Source organism: Macaca nemestrina, chromosome 12 (genome assembly GCF_043159975.1).
Source record: "Macaca nemestrina isolate mMacNem1 chromosome 12, mMacNem.hap1, whole genome shotgun sequence".
NCBI classification, from domain to species: domain Eukaryota; kingdom Metazoa; phylum Chordata; class Mammalia; order Primates; family Cercopithecidae; genus Macaca; species Macaca nemestrina.
In genome coordinates, this window is record NC_092136.1 from 2,248,994 (window position 1) to 2,254,993 (window position 6,000).

The window sequence follows — 6,000 nt, forward strand, 5'->3', positions numbered from 1 at the left end:
ACTGCTCATCAATGATAGACTGGATAAAGAAAATGTGGTACATATACACCATGGAGTACTATGCAGCCATAAAAAGAAATGAGTTCATGTCCTTTGCAGGGACATGGATGGAGCTGGAGGCCACTATCCTCGGCAAACTAACACAGGAAAAGAAAACCAAATACCGCATGTTCTCACTTATAAGTGGGAGCTAGATGACGAGAACACAAGGACACACTGGGAGAAATGACACAGAGTGGGGCCTGTTGTTGGGTTGGGGGGTGGAAGGAGGGAGGAGGGACAGCATCAGTAGGAATAGCTAATGGATGCTGGGCTGAATACCTGGGCAGTGGGATGATCTGTGCGGCAAACTGCCATGGCACATGTTTACCTATGTAACAAACCTGCATATCCTGCACATGTACCTCTGAACTTAAAAGTTGGAAATTTTAAAAAGAAGAATATCTGAAACTAGGGCTGCAATTATGTTACTACCAGATGTCAAGACCTCCCTGAGCGGGCAGTGGCTCCCACGTTGAAGAACTGTGCTTTGATGGCATGCGCAAGTAGAGGAGGGATTGTTGAATCCCTGCGTACGTGCCTGTTCGTCTCCACTGGAAATCACAAAACACCTGTCCCAGCTTATGCATGGTGATCCCCCTTCTCCGTGATTTCACTTCCTGCAGTTGTCATGACCCATGGTCAACCACAGTCTGAAAAACAAGTGAGCACAATAAGATACTTTGAGAAAGACAGACCACATTCTCATACCTTTCATGACAGTATATTGTTATAATTGTGTTTTTTTCTCATTAGTTATTGTTAATCCCTTATTGTGCCTAATTTATAAATTAGACCTTATAGGTATGTATGAATAAGAAAAAAACACAGTATGTATAGGGATCAGCACTATCTGAGTTCCAGGCATCCACTGGGGTCTTGGAACACAGCTCCCATGGGTAAGGAACCCTGCGGTGCTCACCAGCTGTGCCTGTGTGTTCTGATGTATCCCTGCTCACAAATCTAAACATTCTGCCAATCTGGTAGGTGTTAAATGGTATCGCATTATAGCTTAATTTCTGTTTCCCTATTTACTTGCCAGGTTTTCATATTTATTGGCCATTTCTGTTTCCCATTATGATGTGAAATGCCTGTTCACATCTTTTGCCCATTGTCTGATTGGATCTAGGCCTTTTTCTTGCTGGTTTATGGGGGTCTTTCTATGTATTGCTGGATGGAATTCATTTGTTGTTTATATGGAGGATGAATATTGTCTCCCAATTTGTGATTTGACTTTCACTTTCTTTATGGTGACCTCTGGTGAACAAATGTTCTTAATTTATTTTTTACCTTTTAATGAAAATCTTAATACAGAAAAAAATGCAGAAAGAATAATACAATGAACATGCAAATACCCACCATGATAGCTAATTTTATGAGTCAACTTGGCTGGGCCACAATGCCCAGCTGTTTGGTCAAATACCAGTCTGGATATTGCTGTGAAGGTATTTTTAATGTATGATTAACATTTAAATTAGTAAACTTTGAGTAAAGCAGGTTACCCTCCATGAGGTGAGTGGGCCTCATCCAATCAGGCCTTAAGGAAAAAGACCGAGGCTTCCTGGAGAAGAAATAATTTAGCCTTGAGACTGAAACGTACAAACTCTACCTGAGTTTCCAGCCTACTGGCCCACCCTACAAAATTCAAACCAGCTAGACCCACAATCACAGGGTCTAGCACCTTAAAATAAGTCTCTGTGTATGTGTATATATGGATATATATGTAATGCATACATATATTGTATATACTATGTTTGTGTATTATATTAGTTTTGTTCCTCTGGAAAACCCTAATACAGCCAGCACCTAGATTAAAACAACATAAGCATTTTCCCTTGTTTGCTTTCTCTCTCTCTCCATATATATATATATATATATATATATATATATATATATATGCACGCACACACACATATGTGATTAATGTAAATTACAAACACATGACCGTGGCACCTCAAGCATAAATAAATAGTTCAGAAAATTCAGCATTCATCTCCAAAAATAGAGGATATTTTCCAATGAAAGTACAATCCCACTATCACATCTAGCTAAGTTAAACAATCATTCCCTAATAGCGTTGAAAACATAATCCATATTCAATTTTTATCAAGTCCCCCAAAACACATTTGTTGCTGGTTTGTTCCAGCCAAGATGGAGTCAAGTCCCATGCTTTGGGAATGTCTCTGTAGTCCAGTTTCTTCCCCATCCCCTGCCCATAATCTTTTCCCCAAGCCACTAACTTGTTTCAGGAGCATGGATCAGCGGCCAGACGATCCCAGACTCTAGGTCCCATTTCCCAAAGGTGTCATTCTACCTGCTCCACTCTCCCCTGCAAATCCCTGCAACTAAAGCTCAGAGCTGAGGGCTTGACCATATGGGAGACTCCTCAGGGGATGCTGTTAGACTGTGTGCTCCTTAAAGCCCACATCGGAGGTAAATGATGTCTGCTTGTCCCTCATCAGTGAGGCAAAGGCCACCAGGGGGAGAACCAGATATTTCCATTTGCTATGGTTTGAATGTTTGTGACCCCTCAAAATTCATGTTGAAACTTAATCCCCAATGCAGCAGTATTAGAAGGTGGGGCCTTTGGGAAGTCGTGAAGGCTCCACCCTTGAGAATTGGATTAACACCTTATGAGAGAGGCTTCACACAGCATTCACCCTTTTCCCCTTTCATCTCTTCTGCCATGTGAGGATTCAGTCTTTGTCCCCTCTGGAAGATGTAGCAACAAGGTGCTATCTTGGAAACACAGCAAGCAGCCCTCGCCAACACTGAGTGCTGGTGCCTTGAACTTGGACTTCCCAGCCTCCAGAGCTGTGAGAAAATAAACTTCTGTTATTTGTAAATTACCCAGTCTGTGGCTTTTTGTTATAGCAGCACAAACAGACTAAGACACGGTTGTAAAGTGATATCTTGTCTTTGCAACTAGCAACCAATCTGTGAGTGTTATGATGTAATTCAGGTCCCCAGCAAATATCTTCTTTTCTAGCTGGAGCATCTATTGATGGTCCTTGCCTTAATCACCCATCCCACTAGATGTTGCAAAGTACAAGTTTCTGATCGTGCAGCATCTGAAATAGTCCCAGGATCCCCTTCCTGATAGTGATACCCATGTGCCACCCCTCCTCTAGAGCATTGGCCAGATCTAGTCATTTGATGACCTAACCTTTTTCAACACTCTATCTTGAGACAATTATAGCCAAACAAAAAGTTGCAAAGAAATGCGCTGAAGGCACCACATAGCCTTTGCTCCAACATTGACAATGCACCCAACTCTACTACGGTATCAACGCCAGGAGCCAACACTGATCCAGTCCAAGAGCTGACTCAGATTTCACCATTTTACTCATGAGTGTGGCATGAAGGCATCACCTCACACATGATTTGCTGATTACAAATGGGTAGATGTACCTTACAATGAGAAGATAGGGCAGTTAACACTTTAACACACTTAGTATTACCACATGTGGAACAACCTGTCATTAAGTGTCATATATGCCTCCTAATTTGATATAGGATGAATACACTATATCACCTGTGAATTCTTCTGGCCAAAAATGCTTAATCTGAATCTAATCCCACCTCTAGGCCAAACTTCCAGTTTACAGGAACTACAGGGAATAGAGGAACAAAATAAACGACACCACAGGAAACAATCGGACAAAATTCAGGATGTGGGACAACGTACAGAGCAAGTGGCTTAAATTAAAAGAGATGAAGGAGGCTATAACTAAACATGTGAAATTTGATTAGATGCTGTTTGAACAAAATTACAAAAAGACATTTTGGGGGATAAGTACGGAAATTGGAATATGGACTAGATATTAGCTTTCACCAGCTATGCACACACTCATGTGTGTGTGTTTCTATGTGCTCACATCATGTGACTCATGCAGCAGATACATATCTTCATGTAATCACCACTACCATAAAAAATGAGAGCTTCTGCATCACCACAGACTCACTCCTGAGACTATTTAGAGCCACATCCACCTGGCAACCCAGCAACCCACAACCCTGGCAACCCCTAGGCTGCTTGCCTGCCTACACTTGAGTCATCTCAAGAATGCTGTGTAATGACCATCATATAGCAAATGACCTTTTGAGCTTACTTACCTTTTGTCACTCAGCATAATTCCTTTGAGGTCCGCCCACACTGGAGCAGGTATTAATAGTTCATTCTGATGGGTCAGTGCAGTGGCTCACGCCTATAATCCTGGCACTTTGGGAGGCCAAGAAGGGAGGATCACTGGACCCCAGGAGTTCAAGACAAGCCTGGGCAACAAAGCAGGACCCAGCCTCTCTTTAAAACAAAACAAAAAGGCTGGGAGAGGTGGCTCACACCTGTAATCCCAGCACTTTGGGAGGCTGAGGCGAGCAGATCTAGAGATGGAGACCATCCTGGCCAACATGGTGAAACCCTATCTCTACCAAAAATACAAAAAATTAGCCAGGCATGGTGGTGCACTTCTGTAGTCCCAGCTACTCAGGAGGCTGAGGCAGAAGAAGCACTTGAACCTGGAAGACAGAGGCTGCAGTGAGTCGAGATTGTGCCACTGCGCTCCAGCCTGGCGACAGAGCAAGACTCCGTCTAAATAAATAAATAAATAAAAGTTCATTATTTTTTAGAGCTGAGTAGTAGTCCATGGATGGACCACAGTGCGTTCGACAGTTTGCTTTTTAAGGGACACTTATTTCCAGTTTGAGGCTATTATAAATAAAACTGTTATGAATAGCCAAGTACAGTTTTTATCAGCGGACATAAATTTTTATTTATTTTGGGCAAATGCCCAAGAGTGCAATTGTTGGGCCGTGTGGCAGTTGCATGTTGAGATTTATTTATTTAGTTAGTTAGTTTTTTATTATACTTTAAGTTCTAGGTACATGTGCACAACGTGCAGGTTTGTTACATATGTATACATGGCCACATTGGTGTGCTGCACCCATTAACTCGTCATTTACATTAGGTATATCTCCTGATGCTATCCCTTCCCCCTACCCCCACTCCATGACAGGCCCCAGTGGGTGATGTTCCCCACCCTGTGTCCAAGTGTTCTCATTGTTCAATTCCCACCTATGAGTGAGAATATGCGGTGTTTGGTTTTCTGTTCTTGTAATAGTTTGCTGAGAATGATGGTTTCCAGCTGTATCCATGTCCCAACTAAGGACATGAACTCATCCTTTTTTATGGCTGCATAGTATTCCATGGTATATATGTGCCATATTTTCTTAATCCAGTCTGTCAGTGATGGACATATGAGTTGGTTCCAAGTCTTTGCTATTATGAATAGTGCCACAATAAACATATGTGTGCATGTGTCTTTATAGCAGCATGATTTATAATCCTTTGAGTATATACCCAGTAATGGGATGGCTGGGTCAAATGGCATTTCTAGTTCTAGATCCTTGAGGAATCACCACACTGTCTTCTACAATGGTTGAACTAGTTTACAGTCCCACCAACAGGGTAAAAGTGTTCCTATTTCTCCACATCCTCTCCAGTATCTGTTGTTTCCTGACTTTTTAATGCTCACCATTCTAACTGGTGTGAGATGGTATCTCATTGTGGTTTTGATTTGCATTTCTCTGATGGCTAGTGATGATGAGCATCTTTTCATATGTCTGTTGGCTGCATAAATGTCTTCTTTTGAGAAGTGTCTGTTTATATCCTTTGCCCACTTTTTGATGGGGTTGTTTGTTTTTTTCTTGTAAATTTGTTTGAGTTCTTTGTAGGTTCTGGATATTAGCCCTTTGTCAGATGAGTAGATTGCAAAAATTTTCTCCCATTCTGTAGGTTGCCTGTTCACCCTGATGGTAGTTTCTTTTGCTGTGCAGAAGCTCTTTAGTTTAATTAGATCCCATTTGTCAATTTTGGCTTTTGTTGCCATTGCTTTTGGTGTTTTAGACATGAAGTCCTTGCCCATGCCTATGTCCTGAATAGTATTGCCTGGGTTTTCTTCT